Genomic DNA, 18,490 nt, shown 5'->3' with positions numbered 1-18,490 from the left:
AGCTGGACTCAGCCTGCCACCCAGCAGGAAACCGTGCCCCTTGGGGGGCCGTAGATCATTCAGCGGAGGAGAACCAGGAGGGCCCCTGGAGGGACCCCGCAACCTTCGGCGATCCCCAAGCCCCAACCCTGAAGCCCATGCTCACCCTCCACCGCGCCTTCACCTCAACCCCTCCGCGGAGCTCACCACATAGTGGGCAGATCCGGCCTGCGGGGCTCCTGGGCCCTAACCGTACCCTAGGTCATCTGTGGAGGGGCCCCTCCCCAGGGGCCTAGAGCCACAGCCGCAGGGAATTTTGCCCCACCGCAAGACTCAGCTTGCCACCCCACAGGAAACCATGCCCCTTGAGGCGCCATGGAGCATACAGGGCATGAGAACTTGGGGAGGCCCCTGGAGCCCATCCCCACCTTCGGCGGGCCCCCGCGCCCCAACCCTGAGGCCCATGCTCACCCTCCCCCACGCCCTCATCTCAGCCCTCCACAGAGCTCGCCGCACAGCCTGCAGATTGGCCCTGCCAGGCTCCTAGACCCTAACGCTTACCCTAGGTTGGCCACAGAGGAGACCCTCCCAGGGGCCTGGTGCCCAACTATGGGGGATTGGGGACACCCAAGCCCCACCATAGGACTCAGCCTGCACCCCACAGGAAACCGTACCGTTTTGGGGCACAACAGAGCATTCAGGGCAAGAGAACTGGGGCACCCAAGAGCCCCTTCTGGTGAACCCCGACCTTTGTGGGCCCTCCCAGGTGAAACCACAAGGCTCACACTCACCCTCCCTGGCACCCTCATCTCATCCAGCCTGGGAGCTCTATGAGCACTGGGTAGTTCACACCTGCTGTCTCTTGGGGCCTAACCTAACCCTGTGTCTTCTGCTGAGGGTCCCCTCCCCGTTTGCCTGCCTCCAAGGCACAAGGAATTGGGCTCACCTCTGCACTGCCAGAGTACTCAGTCTGCCCCACAGCAGGAAACCGTCCATTTACGGCTGTAGCAAGGATTCAAAGCTGGAAAATCGGAGGGCCCCCCTCAGCCCATCCCAGGGAACCCCCACTTTCAGAGATCTCCCCGGATCCAATTAGTAGCTTCACACTGACCTTTAAACTCGCTCTCCACGGAGATCTTTTGAAATTCTCCACGATTCCAACCGATGGCATCATCCAGTCAGTGCCTCACCCAGCTTTAGGTCTTGAAATGGATTAAAATAGGAAGTCATTTCACTGATGATGACGTACTGGTGACCAAGAGATACCTGCATAAATGCTTCATATCATTTGACTTCAGGGAAATACAAATCTAAACCCCTATAGATGCCATATCACACAAGGCTGAATATCTAAAAATAACAAGACATGAAACTATATATGTTGGAGAGGATGTGGAGAAAGGGGAACCCTCTTACACCCCTGTGGGAATGCAGTCCGGTACAGCCACTCTTGAAAATGGTATGGAGTTTCCTCAAAAAGTTATAAATAAAGCTACCCTATGTCCCAGCAATTGCACTACTGGTTATTTACAGATGTAGTGAAAAGAAGGGGCACATGCACCCCAGTGTTCATAGCATCAATGTCCATAATAGACTAACTGTGGAAAGAGTGCAGATGACCGTGAACAGATGAATGGATAAAGAAGATGCGGTTCATAAACACAAGAGAATGTTACTCAGCCATCAGAAAGGATGAATACTTACCATCACACCGACCTGGGTGGAGCTGGAGGGTATTATGCTGAGGTAAATAAGTCAATGAGAGAAAGACAATGATCCTATGCTTTCACTCCTATGTGGAATATCAGAAACAGGGAAGACCATAGGGGAAGGGAGGGAAAACAGAATGGAAAGTCATCAGAGAGGGAGAAAAACCATGATAGACTCTTAACTATCGCAACAAACTGTTGATTGCTGGACGAGAGGTGGGGGGGTAACTGGGTGAGGGGCATTAAGGAGGTTACGCGATGCAATGAGCACTGGGTGTTACACGACTGACAATTTATTGAAGACTACATCTGAAACCAATGATGTACTGTAAGTTGGCTACTTGAATTTAAATTAAAAAATGAAAGACCTATGGGGCGCCTGGGTGGCACAGTGGTTGGGCGTCTGCCTTCGGCTCAGGGCGTGATCCCGGCGATCTGGGATCGAGCCCCACATCAGGCTCTTCTGCTATGAGCCTGCTTCTTCCTCTCCCACTCCCCCTGCTTGTGTTCCCTCTCTCGCTGGCTGTCTCTATCTCTGTCAAATAAATAAAATCTTTAAAAAAAAAAAATGAAAGACCTCGAATAAACAATCCTAATATTTTGTATGGAACCACTAAAGATACTGAACAGCCAATGCAATGTGGAAAAGAAAAACAAAGGTGGAGGACTCACAATTTCAGATTTCAGGTTATACTACAAAGCTGCAGTCATCCTAACAAGACGGTACGGCACAAAAACAAACAGAGGGAGGAGTGAAATAGATGAAGCGGATTAAGAGGACACTTTTCTTGATGACCACTGAGTAATATATAGAATTACTGAATCACTCTCTTGTACACCTGAAACGAATGTAACACTGTATGTTAGCTCTACTGGAATTAAAATAAATTTTTAAAAAAGATTTTTCTTTCAGGAACCTCTTTGAAAAAGCTTTTCCTGTGCAATGTGCATAAGCCCTACTTGGGAGGATTCACTCTACAATAATTATTCACTCTATGCCTCGAATTCAGATTTCACTGAGTTCTTACACTCTACCTGTGGATCCCAGCCCATGGGAGCCATGGTCCTTTTCTGTCCAGGCTCAGCACCTATGCATTCAAGATTGGAAGTAGAGACACATGTCCCTTCACAGTCCAGAAAGCTATTGTTTCCGCTTTAGTGTGAGATAGTCACAGACTGTGGGACAGGTTTCAGAGCAGGTTTATTATGGATCCTGGATCTCTACTTCAATGGTCATTACCTGGATCCATTTGGCTAATAGGTTCCCTGTGGATGGGCTTCCTTCCAAGCACATACATGGAAGATGCAAAGGTGGGTGGGCTTGGTGCGGGACAGAAAGAAAACCAAAAACAGACAAGGGTCCGACCCCTCCCCTGATCCAGGAACTGCTATGGGAGAGGGTATGGGAGGTAGAATCCATGCGAAACTCCAAGGTCACCAGCTGAACACAGGAGGCACAGGTCAAGGGATCTGGAGATGCAGGGCTTGGAGGCTGCTCTGAGCTTCCTCTGTGAGGAAGGGAGGAAAGGAATGAGGAGGAGACACTGCCTGCCCCTGGCCCATGCCAGCTGCCCACTGCTCCGACACGCATCAGTCTACACAGCTGACACAGCCTGGGCTCAGGATGGGCTGGCTCGGGTCCCTCAATCCTCAGTGGGACAGCTGGCCCCAGGGCTCAGAGACATTCTGAGGGAGATGAGAGGGAAAGCTGCCCCACCCAGGTCATCCCCTCCTTGAGCAGACAGCCCTTCAAAACTGCTAAAAAAAAACCACTAATGGGTTTGAAAGACACACCATGGATGAACTAAGGCGTAGATATATGTAAAATAACATTCGTTTTTAAGTTCAGAGCTGTCATCTCAGGAAGTGGGGAGAGCTTCCCTGAGGAAGACTGAGGGGAGGGCAGGCCATGCTGAAAAGGGAGACGTGGCTCTCCTGATTGGGGACCTGCAGCCCCCCTCCAGGGCAGGGCATCGTCCTCACCTCATGGGGGATCCATGGAAGTGTTCCATCAGGTGACTGACAGGGCCAGAGGTGGGTCTCGAGAAGGCTACCCTGGCATCGGACTGCACAGGGCACCAGGAACAAGGGCCAGATGGAGGACGGGCAATACCCCAGAGGCCATGGGGCAAGAGCAGAGGCACATGACCTTGAAGATGATGATGAAAAGCAGGAGGTGGCAGCATGGAGCCGGCCCGAAAGTGCCATGGGAACAGTGCCCACAGCTACACTGACTGGGTGCCTTCTGTGCCAGGTGTGGCTGACTTCAGTGGGCTCCAGACCAGTGCTGACCACAACCTTAGGAAGTGCGCACCACCCCCGCCTTTCTCTCCCCTTGCAGCTGCTAGGAATCACAATCACAGGTCCCGGTCAGTTTTCATGGAAACCAAGCAGTGACTCCCCTGCACACTGCCCCTGGTGGTGGTCCAGTGCGACCCTCGTGCCTGGCCAGACACTGATGTCTACCTGTCCGCACAACTCAACAGACAGGAGGGTGTCCCTGAATTCCAGAGCACCTGATGAGACAGACCACAGAACCCAACACCCAGCGGATCACTCGGGATCTTGCCTATGGTCATGAAGCTCACCATGCCCTATTTCTGTCACTTCCCACAGAAAGCCTGGTTCTGATCCCCCACAATACCATCCATCCTGGTTGCTGACCTGGGGTCATGCCATGAACCCCCATGGCACCTTTCTTTTAGAGAAGGCTACCCCTGCACCTCCTAGAAAACATTTCTAATGAAGTACAAGTCCATCAGGACTACGGTGTGAACAGCAGCACACAGCCTGCATGGTAGTAATTCTAACAAGGGCTGACCCCCCCATCTCACAAAACTTTCCTCTGTCCCCACGGAACTCATGGTCTGCCCTCAGAAAACCCCCCAGGAAACAATCCTTTAATCTGAATGCTCTCTTCACCTTCTGATTCAAATCTTGTCCAACCACAATGATATGAAACTAGAAATCAGTCTCAAGGGGCACCTGGGTAGCGCAGTCGTTAAGCGTCTGCCTTCAGCTCAGGGCGTGATCCCAGCGTTCCAGGATCGAGTCCCACATCGGGCTCCTCTGCTGGGAGCCTGCTTCTTCCTCTCCCACTCCCCTGCTGTGTCCCCTCTCTCACTGGCTGTCTTTCTGTCACATAAATAAATAAAATCTTTAAAAAAATCAGTCTCAAGAAAAAAATGGGACAGTCAAAAATAGGTGGAGATTGGGGCACCTGGGTGGCTCAGTCATTAAGGATCTGCCTTCAGCTCAGGTCGTGATCCCAGGATCCTGGGATCTAGCCCCGCATCAGGCTCCTTGCTCAGCGGGAAGCCCGCTTCTCCCTCTCCCACCTCCCTGCTTGTATTCCCTCTCTCGCTGTCTCACTCTCGTCAAATACATAAATAAAAATTCTTAAAAAAATATGTGGACATTTAACGACATGCTACTGAACAATCAACAAAGAAAAAATCAAAAAAATTTTAGAAGTACCTTGACACAAATGAAAAAAGAGAACCTACAAAAACTTATGGGATGCAGCAAAAGTAGCTCTAAGGGGGACGTTCATAGAAATTCAGCTGTCAATCCATAAGAATGTTCTCCAATAAACAACCTAATTTTATGTAGTAAAGAAGTAGAAAAAAAAACAAGCAGAGCCCCAAATGAGTAGAAATAAGGAAATAACAAAAAGGGATGTGTAAATAAATCCAATGGAGACTAAAAAGACAAAAATAAATCAATGAAAATAAGAGCTGCCTTTTTTGGAAAGATAAACAAAACTGACAAACTTAGCTAGACTCACCAAGAAAGACAGAGGACTCGAATACAATCAGGAAAGAAAGATAGTGGATTCCTGTCTCACATCAAAATCAAAAGAACACAAGCAGCAAACTCTTCGACCTTGGACACAACGACTTCTTGCAAGACACATCTCTAAAGGCAAAGGAAATAAAAGCAAAAATGAACTTTTGGGACATCATCAACATGAAAATCTTCTGCACAGCAAAGCAAACAATCAACAAAACTAAAAGGCAACCTACAGAATCGAAAAAGATATTAGCAAATGATATCACAGATAAAGGGCTGGTATCCAAGATCTATACAGAACTTCTCAAACTCAACTCCCAGGAAATGGGCAAAAGACACAAAGAGATACTTCTCAGAGAAGACATACAAATGGCCAACAGACACATGAAAAAATGCTCCACATCACTTGCCATCAGGGAAATACAAATCAAAACTACAATGAGATACCACCTTACACCAGTTAGAATGGTTAAAATTAACAAGGCAGGAAACAAAAAATGTTGGAGAGGATGTGGAGAAAGGGGAACCCTCTTACACTGTTGGTGAAAATGCAAGCTGGTACAGCCACTTTTGAAAACAGTGTGGAGGCTCCTCAAGACGTTAAAAACAGAGCTACCTTATGACCCAGCAATTGCACTACTGGGTATTTACCCCATAGACACAGAGTAGGGAAAAGAAGGGGCACCTGTATCCCAATGTTCACAGCAGCAATGTCCACAACAGCCAAACTGTGGAAGGAGCCAAGACGTCCTTCAACAGATGATTGAACAAAGAAGATGTGGTTCATCTATACAATGGAATATTACTTGGCCATCAAAAAGGATGAATACCCACCGTTTGCACCAACGTGGATAGACCAGGAGGGGATTATGCTAAGTAACATAAGTCAAACAGAGAAAGACAATGATCATATGGTTACACTCCTATGTGGAATGGAAGGAATAGAATGGAGGACATTAGGAGAAGGAAGGGAAAAGTGAAGGGGGGGAATCAGAGGGGGAGATGAACCATGAGAGACTACGGATGCTGGGAAACAAACTGAAGGTTGCAGAAAGGAAGGGGGTAGGGGGACAGGTTATCCTGGTGATGGGTATTAAGGAAGGCACGTGTTGTAATGAGCACTAGGTATTATATGCAAACAATGAATCATAGAACACTACATCAAAAACTAATGAAGAACTGTAGGGTGACTAACATAATTTTTAAAAAAAAGATATAAAATCCATACAGGAAAACTGTCACTAATTGCAAATGACATGAAATCCCTAAAGATTCCGCACACACACACACCCACAAAAAAAAAAAAAAAACCCTGTTAGAATAAATAAATTCAGTAAAGCTGCAGGATATAAACTCAATATACAGAGACCTGTTGCATTTATTTCTTTCAGATTTTATTTATTTATTTGACAGGGAGAGAAAAAGCATGAGCAGGGGGAGTGGCAGGCAAAGGGAGCAGACCATCGCTAAGCGGGGAGCCCAATGCGGGGCTCGATCCCAGGACTCTGGGTTCATGACCTGAGCTGAAGGCAGATGCTTCACCGATGGAGCCACCCAGATGACCCAACTTCTTGCATCTCTATATACTGATGACACACTTTCACAAAAAGAAATTAAGAAAGAAATGCCATTTACAATTGCATCAAGAAAAAAAATCGAGGAATAAAAGTAACCAAGAATGAGAAAGACATGGTACACTCAACACATGGCAGAAAAGAGAGGAAAAACATGTGGGGGGGGCAGAATGTATGGGTCAAAGATTTGGAAGGTGACACAAACAAATGGAAGCATACGCCATGCTCCTTAACTGGAAGAGGAAATTATGTGAACATGTCCATCGTACCCAAAGCAATCGACAGATGTCATGAAATCCCTATCTGATTTCCAGTGGCATTATTCGAGGAAATAGAAGACAGTCCTAAAACTCGTATGGAATCACAAAGGACCCCACATACCCAAACCAACCTGGAGAAAGAAAGCTGTGGGCACCACACTCCTGGATTTCAAGCTAGATAACAAAGCTGTAGTCATCAAAACAGAATGGTACTGGCATAAACACAGACACCAGGTCAGTGGAACAGAACAGAAAGCTCAGAAACTAACCCATACATAGATGATCCTAACTTATGACACAGCAGCAGACAATATGCCATGGGGAAAGGACTGTCTCTTCAGTGAGCAGTAAAACTGGACACTAAATGCAGAAGAATGGACTGGGTCACTTTCTTACACCGCACACAAAATTTTTAATGGATGAGTGATTCGAACATAAAACGTGAATCCATAAACCTCCAAGAAGACACAGGTACTAAGTTTCTCGACATTGGTTTTGGCAAAGAGTCTTTAGATCGGACACCAAATGCAAAGGCAACAAAAGCAAAAAAAAAAAAAAAAAAACCAAGTGGAACAACATCAAACTGAAATCTTCCACACAGCAAAAGAAACCATCAAAAAACTTAAAAGGCAACCAACCCAATAAGAAAAAATATCTGCAAATAATATGTGTGAGAAGAGGCTAATATCCAAAATACACAAAATACTCATACAAACCAAAACAAAAAAAAATGTATAAAAAATTGGGATAATATGTGAACAGATACTTTCCAAAGATGGCACACAGGTGCCAACGGACAGAAAAAGTTGTTCAACATCACTAATCATCGTCAGGGAGACATAAGTCAAAACCACAATTGGCTATCCCCTCACATCTGTTAGAATGGCAATCGTCCCAGAGACAGACACCAGATGTGGTCAAGGGTGTGCAGATGACGGGACCCTGTGCACTGTTGGTGGGAATGCAAATGGTTGCAGCCACTGTGACAAACGGTATGGAGGTTCCTGAAAAAATAAATACAACTACCACGCGACCCAGTAATGACTCTTCTGAGTATTTGGAGAACACGAAAACACTGCCTCAAAAAGACAGATGCACTCCCATATTCACTAAAGCATTATTCACAATAACCAGACATAGAAACCTAGACCTTGGGGGCCTTATGCCAAGTAACTCAGACACAGAAAGACAAATACCAGATGCTCTCATGTACATTCCACATGGAAAAAAAATACTGAATGAATAGATACAGAGAACAGATGGGTAGTTGCCAGATTCGGAGATGGGGTGATAGAAATGGGTAAAGGTGGTCAAAGGCACAATGTTTGAGTGGTAAAATCCATAAGTCATGGAATGTTCTGTCCAGCAGGGAGACTAAAACTAACCCCACAGGATGGGGTATAGGTTTCCCTGCTCTTTGAAAGTACAGTGTTCCAAGGAAACCTTCGACAGCAGAAATGGTGTCAAGAAGGAATGACCATTAATTTATATGGAAAAATTAGAGAGTGTGCTCAGAATCCAAAAATTCCTTCTCTTTGGCTTTTCTTAGGCCTCAGGACACAACTCCTAACGGATGCCAAAAATAAATGGAAATAAAGGACAGCAGAGGCTCACAGACACAATTCAAAGTGCTAGTGGCTGGACACAGAGAGAGGTTCCCAGGGGAAGGAGCTGGTTGGGCTGCACGCCGCCTCTGTCGTGCTTCTCCCCAAAACAGATGCTGAACGCGATGCTCACCGTTCGACTTTTTTCATAAGAGGAAAATCCTCTTCAGGTCTCTTCCTGTTACTGAAGCCGGGTAATAAAGTAGATATTTCAAGAAAGCCAAGTGTCTTACCATGAACATTTAAAAAGTGGGGGATACCTGTACTTGAACGTTGCTGAGGGAGGACATGTGAAAGGTTCTCCCGGACACAAACCTCAGCAGGTCCACCAGGAAAGGCACCTTCCTCAGTATGTGGAACACGCACTACCTCCTACCCCCAGAAACCTCCTCCTTCCCCTCGCTCAGGAGAACCCACAACAGCTGGGAGTTACCCCAGTTCCTCCTTTCTCCCATTCCCAATATCTAAGCTGTCGGCAAATCCTGTGAGCTCCACCTTCAAGACGTACCCAGAATAGGACTAACTACTCCTTCCAAGGCCACCTGTCTGGTCCACACTGGATCTCATCTCTTGCCTGACTTCCTAGAAAAGCATCATCATTGATCTTCCTTCCCATCCTCAACCCTCTGTCATCTGTTTTCAACACTGAAGTCAGGATGGCCTGGTGAAACAGGGTCCCATGGGGTCACAGCCCTGCAATGGCTTTCTGTCATGCTCTGTCACCTCCTTGAGGTCATGTCCTAAGCTGTCTCCTGTAACCACAGGGCCTTCTTGCTGCTCCTGGACGCGCCTGCTATGCTCCTGCCCTGGGGCCTTTTAACATGCTTTCCCTTCTGTTTAGAATGATCTTGATGTAAAAAGGACAATTACAGACCAATATCGCTGATGAATATGGATGCCAAAATTCTCAGCAAGATCCTAGCTAATAGGATCCAACAATACATTAAAGGGATTATCCACCATGACCAAGTGGGATTCATCCCTGGGATGCAAGCGTGGTTCAACATACACAAATCAATCAGTGTGATAGATCACATCAACAAGAAAAGAGTCAAGAACCATAGGATCCTCTCAATGGATGCAGAAAAAGCATTTGGCAAAATACAGCATCCTTTCCTGATTAAAACCCCTTCAGAGTGTAGGGATAGAGGGTACATTCCTCAATTTCATAAAACCATCTATGAAAAGCCTACGGCGAATATCATTCTCAATGGGGAAAAGCTGAAAGCCTTTCCCTGCAGATCAGGAACACGACAAGGATGCCCACTCTCGCCACTATTATTCAACATAGTACTAGAAGTCCTTGCAACAGCAATCAGAGAACAAAAAGGGATAAAAGTATTCAAATAGGCAATGAAGAAGTCAAACTGTCTCTCTTCGCAGATGACATGATACTCTCTATGGAAAACCCAAAAGACTCCACCCCCAAACTACTAGAAGTTATAGAGCAATTCAGTAACGTGGCAGGATACAAAATTGATGCTCAGAAATCAGTTGTATTTCTATACACGATCAATGAGACTGAAGAAAGAGAAATTAGGGAATCGATTCCATTTACAATAGCACCAAAAATCATATGATACCTCAGAATTAACTTAACCAGAGAGGTAAAGGATCTATATTCTAGAAACTACAAATCACTCTTGAAAGACATTGAAGAAAACACAACAAGATGGAAAAACGTTCCATGCTCATGGATCGTAAGAATACACAGTTAAAATGTCCATGCTACCCAGAGCCATCTACACTTTCAATGCCATCCCGATCAAATTACCAATGACATTTTTCAAAGAGCTGGAACAAACAGCCCTTAAATTTGTGTGGAACCAGAAAAAGCCCTGAATCACCAAGGAATTGTTGAGAAGGAAAAACAAAGTTGGGGGCATCATGTTGCCTGATTTCAAGCTATAGTACAAAGCTGTGATCACAAAGACAGCATGGTACTGGCACAAAAACAGACACATAGGCCAATGGAACAGAATAGAGAACCCAGAAATGGACCTCTGGCTCTTTGGGCAACTAATCTTTGACAAAGCAGGAAAAAACATCCAGTGGAAAAAAGACAGTCTCTTCAATAAACAGTGCTGGGACAATTGGACAGCTACATGCAAAAGAATGAAACTTGACCACTCTCTCACACCATACACAAAGATAAACTCCAATTGGATGAAAGACCTCGATGTGAGACAGGAATCCATCAAAATCCTAGAGGAGAACATAGACTGAAACCTCTTTGACATCAGCCACAGCAACTTTCTTCATGACACATCTCCAAAGGCAGGAGAAACAAAAGATAAAATGAACTTGTGGCACTTCATCAAGATAAAAAGCTTCTGCACAGCCAAGGAAACAGTCAAAAAAACTAAGAGGCAGCCCATGGAATGGCAGAAGATATTTGCAAATTACACTACAGATAAAACGCTGGTATCCAAGATCTACAAAGAACTTCTCAAACTCAATACACAAGAAACAAATAATCAAATCCAAAAATGGGCAGAAGATATGAATAGACACTTTTCCAATGAAGCCATACACATGGAAACAAGACACATGAAAAAATGTTCAAAATCATCAGCCAACAAGGAAATTCAAATCAAAACCACATTGAGATACCACCTTACGCCAGTTAGAATGGCAAAAATGGACAAAGCAAGAAACGACAAATGTTGGAGAGAATGTGGAGAAAGGGGAACCCTCTTCCATTATTGGTGGGAATGCAAGTTGGTACAGCCACTTTAGAAAACAGTGTGGAGGTCCCTTAAAAAGTCAAAAATAGAGCTACCCTATGATCCAGCCATTGCACTACTGGGTATTTACCCCAAAGATACAGACGTAGTGAAGAGAAGGGCCATATGCACCCCAATGTTCATAGCAGTGTTGTCCACAATAGCTATATCGTGGAAGGAGCCGAGATGCCCTTCAACAGACAAATGGATTAAGAAGATGTGGTCCATATACACAATAGAATATTACTCAACCATCAGAGAGAATGATTACCCAACATTTGCAGCAACATGCACGGGACTGGAAGAGATTATGCAAAGTGAAATAGGTCAAGCAGAGAAAGACAATTATCATATGGTTTCACTCATTTATGAAACATAAGAAATAAGAAGATCGGTAGGAGAAGGAAGGGAAGAATGAAGGGGGGGTTAAAAAGAAGGGGGAATGACCCACCAGAGACTGTGGACTTTGGGAAACAAACTGAGGGCCTCAGGGGAAGGGGGGTGGGGGATTTGTGCTGGGCTGGTGATGGGTATTAAGGAGGGCAGGTATTGCATGGAGCACTGGGTGTTCTACGCAAATAATGAATCGTGGAACACTACATCAAAAAATAAGGATGTACTGTACAGTGACTAACATAATCAAAAATTATTATTAAAAAATGCTCTTGATGTGATATCATTCACCTTCTTTATATCTTGACTCAGGTAACACCTTCTTAGTGAAGTTCCACCTGGCCCTTATGTGAATAGCAAACACCCCCACACACACCTCCCCTTGTCTGTCTCCTGTTTTATATTTCCATAGCACTTATCAAATGTCTCCAGTCCATCTTGGCAAGCAAGAAACTGAGGCAAAAACTGTTCACTTAACCACCGACTCCCCCCAATGTCATGCTCCAAATCCCCAGGGGAAAAGGTGCCCCAGGCTCTTGCAGAGCCAGGATGCCTGGGACACGGCGGTCCACCTACTGCACCCTGAACACCATCATGAAAGGGAGCCATATGAGGAATCCACCTGCACATGAAACCTGAAACCAGACACCTTCCTCGATGACAGGTGAGCACACACGCTTCCTCCCCTTGCCTGAGGTGCTCATCCTAGAAAGCTGAGCAGAGACACATCCCAGGGTCCAAATCTCCCTTTGGCCGAGGTCCTGGGAAACAGACATCTCTCCTCCCTGCACCAACCACCTAGGATTGGTGTCCGGAATCCTCCTGTGCTCAGGCAGAGCAGTGCTCCTGTCCCTCTTTCCTGTGACGTCCTCACAAACCGTTGTTCAGGAAGGAGCCTGCAGCAGCGTCAGCAGGCCGCCCAGCTCAGCATCAGTCCCGCACATCTGCCCCACGTGGAACTGGACCTTCACAGAGACTGGTGTCCTGTGTGGCCTCAGAACCTAACAGCAGGAGTGGAGATTTCAGTTCCAAAGGAACACTGACCTCTTCCACACAGCACAGCAACGTGGAGGGAGGATTTCTCAGGGGTGTGGCTCTGGAAGAAGTGCTTCTGCTGGCTGAACTCAGACACCAGGAAGAGGACATCTGCTGTGTGTCCTCCAAGGAAATGGGTGGCACACTGGGCAAGAATCCATAGTGCTGCCTGGGGGCTGCTTCCACTGACCACCCTGCTGAGCTGAGGGCTCAGGAACCAACCAATCAAGAACCAACTGTCTTATCACATATGCAGCCTGAGTGCTCGCCGGGGCGGGGGGTGGGGAGAAGAGACCCCAGTCCCGATCCTTGTAGCAAGCTGGCCTGCCCATCAAGAGCGACAGTCCAAGACCACAACTTCACAACCACCCAGCTATCTGATCCGACTACCCTGCCAGGCTTGCACCCGCTCAGTGAGTCCTAAAACCCAGAGACTTCTTTGCACTCCAGCTCAATCCTTCTCACAGAGAAGCAATCTCCAGCCTCAGAAAAGTGCTCATCATTAGCTCTGGAATTTCCTGGGTCATGTCTACACTGGCCCACACAGGGGTCCCATGCAGACCACTATGCAAATGCCCTAGGGTTGCAAGCTACTTTCAAGCTGCCCTTAGAAAGGAAGAAACTGGCCGATTAGGCAGACCAGGCAAGTGACTCAATGTGCTGCAAACTCGGACAACATCCTCCCTGAACACCAACGCTTCCGAGTCCAAGCTTTCAACCCTCGCTCACTGGGCACTGAGCACCATGACAGCAGGAGCACTGCTCTTTCAATTCACTGGCCTCCCAGTCCTTCCAATCAGAAACCCAGCTCCAGACACCACTCTAGTTTCCCTTCAGAGAGAGAAGTCAAATGGTGGAATAAAACACTCCCTGTGCACAGCACACTTCAATCCACATCGAATTCCTTGGTCTCTCTCATTCGGGCAGCCCTACAAGACCCACACCAATGAGAGATACCACAAGTTCAGTCATCACGTATATATTTGACCTTGTGTTGTTCCTTTTGCTATGTGTATCTCAAAGTCAATGTCTATATTGCTTTCTTAAAAGAACAATAATAATAATGACATGGTCACCAAAGGGTCTGGATCTCCATAGCCATACAACATGGCTCTGGTCCAGATAAGGATGAAGACACAACCTCAGCCCATGAAGTAAACCCCACACCCTCAGGGATCCCGACACGCCTCATGGGTGAAGAGTTCCTTTGCTACATGGAGTTACCTGAGTCCAAAGGATACAGTCCAGCATTCATTCTGTTTCTTCATCAATTCCCCAGCTCAAGTCGCAAGTGACGCACCAGGTCAAGCTTCCAGAGCCCAGGATGAGCCTCAAGGTAAGCAGTACCCCCACCTGCCCCTGCCCCAGGAAGGCTGAGAGGAGGCTCCATTTCCCTTGGGAGCACAATGTGGCACTCCCTGAGCTCCTAAAGAACCCACACTCCTTCTCCCTTTCTCCCTCTCACAAAGGCCACCAAACCCTGTGACAGCTCTGAGGCTGTTTTACTTTAACAAATAATTTCTCATATCGGAATGTGGCTCACAGAAGAGAAAAACATGAACACCCACAAAGGATTCCTTTAATATTTCAGAAGACTGTTTTCCCATTGTTTAATTAAACCTGGAAATAAAAACACACAGATAGCTCCTTCCACTAGCAGGTCCGATTCACTTCACTGATGGAAAGTAGAGCAGGAAATAAAAGAGTAACAGATGTTCTGAGGACCCATCATGTCCATCACCTCAGGTTTGAAACTTCTCATGCATGCAAGGAAAGAAGCACCACCAAAAATCTCGGCCTGGCAACTCTGACAGTCTGAATTGGAGTGACAGGGACAGACAATGAGGCTGTGTGTGTTTGGTGAGGCTGGTGGCCCAGAAGAAGGGGCTCGGCCAGCTCTCCACCTGTGCCTCACCTGTCCTCAGCCAGGAACCTGCTCGCAGCCCTCACCTGTCACAACGGTCACACGGGAGACCCACAGCCACCCCTGGAGCCCATCCTGCCCACACGGTGCTGCAGAATGCACTCAGCTCTCCTCTAGGACCCCTGTCACCTCTACCCAGACCTGGAACTCCCCTGTCTGCTGCAAAGCTCCAGGATTCCCCCTCTTCTTCCAAAATCACACTGGCTCAAGGCTTTCGTGAGAAAGGTATAAAGCTACCTAATGAATGGTTCACACCTACTTTCCCCTTCTGTTGTATTTCTCTCCACCTTCCTTCCTACCTGTGCAAACTGGTACATATCAGTGGAACATGAACGTGCTCTGAGATCTGGATCTTTCACTGCAGCTTTCCGAGGACTCCTTCTGCGATAAGAAACTAGCATATCCTACAGCAGGGTGTTTTAAAACTATTATCTACAGAATAGTACAGCCCAAATCACTACATTTTTACCTCACTTTTCATGAAGCAGAACACTTTTTCCTTTCTTCTTTTACTTAAATTCCAGTTAGTTCACATGCCATGGAATATTCGCTTCAGGGGTAGGATTTAGTGATTCCTCATCTGCATACAATACCTGGTGCTCATCACAAGTACCCTCCTTAATACCCTTCACCCATTTAACTCTTCCCCCCACGCCCCTGCCCTGCAGCAACCCTTGGTTTGTTCTCTAAGGTTGAGTTTCCTTGTTTGCCTCTCTCATTGCCCCCCTCCAACTCTGTTCATCTGTTTTCTTTCTGATAGTCCACATGAGTGAGATCATAGGATATTTGTCTTTCCTCGCTGATTTTGTTTAGCTTAATACACTCTATATCCATCCACATCCTTGCAAATGGTAAGATTTCACTCTTTTTGAAGCTGGGTCATATTCCATTATATATATGTATCCCACATCTGCTTTATCCATTCATCAGTGTATAGACTATGGGATTCTCTCCATAGTTTGGCAACTGTGGACATTGCTGCTATAAACATCACGTTGCGTGTACCCCCTTAGAATATGCATTTTTGTATCCTTTGGGTAAATACCTAGGAGAGCAATTGCTGGATCATACGGTGTTCAATGTTACCTTTTTGAGGAACCCCTACACTGTTTTCCAGAGTGGCTGCACCAGCTTACATTCCCACCAACAGGATGGGAGGGTTCCCCTTTAAGCAGAACATTATCTGCAGCAATTTCATAAGAGGAAACAAAAACTCTGTAAGATACACCGAGGGTCAGGCAAGCAGTTGCAGAATTCACCCCAGGGCTCCGGATGCCAAGCCCCTTGAAGCCACCAGCATACCTCTATCCAAACGAATTCCCAGACTCTCCTTCTAACTGCACCACTGAAGAAACTACAGAGAGAATATGGCACCTCAAAATATCAAGATAATACATTTTGAATGAAAAAGGAGAGGTCACAACCAACACCAATGAAATTGGAAGGATTATTAGAAACTTTTATCAATGGCTTTATGCCAATAAATTAAGCAATCTGGAAGAGATGGAGGCCTTCCTGGAAACCTATAAACTACCAAGACTGAAACAGGAAGAAATTGATTTTTTAAACACACCGATTAATTATGAAGAGATTGAGTCAGTGATAAACCACCTTCCAAAAAACAAAACTCCAGGCCTGGATGGTTTTCCTGGGGAATTCTACCAAACATTCAAAGAAGAAATAATACCTATTCTCCTAAAGCTATTTCAAAAAATTGAAACAGAAGGAAAGCTACAAAACTCATTCTATGAGGCCAATATTGCCTTGATTCCGAAACCAGGCAAAGACCCCATCAAAAAGGAGAATTACAGACCGATTTCCCTAATGAATATGGATGCCAAATTCCTCAACAAGATCCTGGCTAATAAATCCAACAGTACATTAAAAGGATTATCCTTCATGACCAAGTGGGATTCATCCCTGGGTTGCAAGGGTGGTTCAACATTCGCAAATCTATCATTGTCTTAGATTTTATCCAGAAAGAAAAATTCAAAAATCATATGATTCTCTCAATAGATCCAGAAAAAGCATTTGACAAAATACAGCATCCTTTCCTGATTAAAACCCTTCAGAGTGTAGGGATAGAGGGTACATTCCTCAATCTCATAAAAGCCATCTATGAAAAGGCTACGGCAAATATTATTCTCAATGGGTAAAAGCTGGAAGCCTTTCCCTTAAGATCAGGAACACGACAAGGATGCCCACTCTCACCACTATTATTCAACATAGTAGTAGAAGACCTTGCAACAGCAATCAGACAACAAAAAGGGATAAAAGGTATCCAAATCAGCAAAGAAGAAGTCAAAATGTCTCTCTTCGCAGATGACATGATACTCTATATGGAAAACCCAAAAGAATCCACTCCCAAACTATTAGAAGTTATAGAGCAATTCAGTAATGTGGCGAGATACAAAATCAATGCTCAGAAATCAGTTGCATTTCTATACAAGAATAATGAGACTGAAGAAAGAGAAATTAGGGAATCCATCGCATTTACAATAGCACCAAAAACCATACGTTACCTTGGAATTAACTTAACCAGAGATGGAAAGGATCTATATTCTAGAAACTATAAATCACTCTTGAAAGACATTGAGGAAGACACGAAAAGATGGAAAAATATTCCATGCTCATGGATCGGGAGAATTAACATAGTTAAAATGTCCATGCTACCCAGAGCAAACTACACTTTCAATGCTATCCCGATCAAAATACCAAGGACATTTTTCAAAGAACTGGAACAAATAGTCCTTAAATTTGTATGGAACCAGAAAAGGCCCTGAATCACCAAGGAAGTGTTGAAAAGGAAAAACAAAGCTGGGGGCATCACAATGCCGGATTTTGAGCTGTACTACAAAGCTGTGATCACAAAGACAGCATGGTACTGGCACAAAAACAGACATATAGGCCAATGGAACAGAATAGAGAACCCAGAAATGGACCCTCGGCTCTTTCGGCAACTAATCTTTGATAAAGCAGGAAAAAACATCCGGTGGAAAAAAGAGAGTCTCTTCAATAAATGGAGCTGGGAAAATTGGACAGCTACATGCAAAAGAATGAAACTTGACCACCCTCTCACACCATACACAAAGATAAACTCCAAATGGATGAAAGACCTCTATGTGAGACAGGAATCCATCAAAATCCTACAGGAGAACATAGGCAGCAACCTATACAACATTGGCCAAAGCAACCTTTTTCATGACACATCTCCAAAGGCAAGAGAAACAAAAGATAAAATAAACTTGTGGGACTTCATCAGGATAAAAAGCTTCTGCACAGCCAAGGAAACAGTAAAAAAAACTAAGAGGTAGCCCACGGAATGGCAGAATATATTTGCAAATGACGCTACAGATAAAAGACTGGTATCCAAGATCTAAAAGAACTTCTCAAACTCAATACACAAGAAACAAATAAATCAAAAAATGGGCAGAAGATATGAACAGACACTTTTTCAATGAAGACATACAAATGGCTAACAGACACATGAAAAA

At 45.4% G+C, this 18,490-nt stretch overlaps 1 long non-coding RNA gene across 3 annotated transcripts in view; it reads right to left on the bottom strand.

The window, feature by feature from the left end:
* The window catches only part of LOC148107044 (uncharacterized), a 48,570-nt gene that overhangs the window by 468 nt on the left and 29,612 nt on the right, over positions 1-18,490 (bottom strand). For all 3 annotated transcript variants that reach the window (XR_015723208.1, XR_015723209.1, XR_015723210.1), the window contains one exon: positions 1-1,181. This exon is cut by the window's left edge and continues 468 nt beyond it. This is a non-coding gene — a long non-coding RNA (uncharacterized LOC148107044). The remainder of the gene's footprint in view (positions 1,182-18,490) is intronic.

Source organism: Ursus americanus, chromosome 36 (assembly GCF_024610735.1).
Source record: "Ursus americanus isolate L20-20 chromosome 36, mUrsAme1.1.p, whole genome shotgun sequence".
Lineage (NCBI taxonomy): Eukaryota > Metazoa > Chordata > Mammalia > Carnivora > Ursidae > Ursus > Ursus americanus.
Note: the sequence above shows the minus strand (reverse complement) of the source record. Positions and strands in the feature narration are given on the sequence as shown.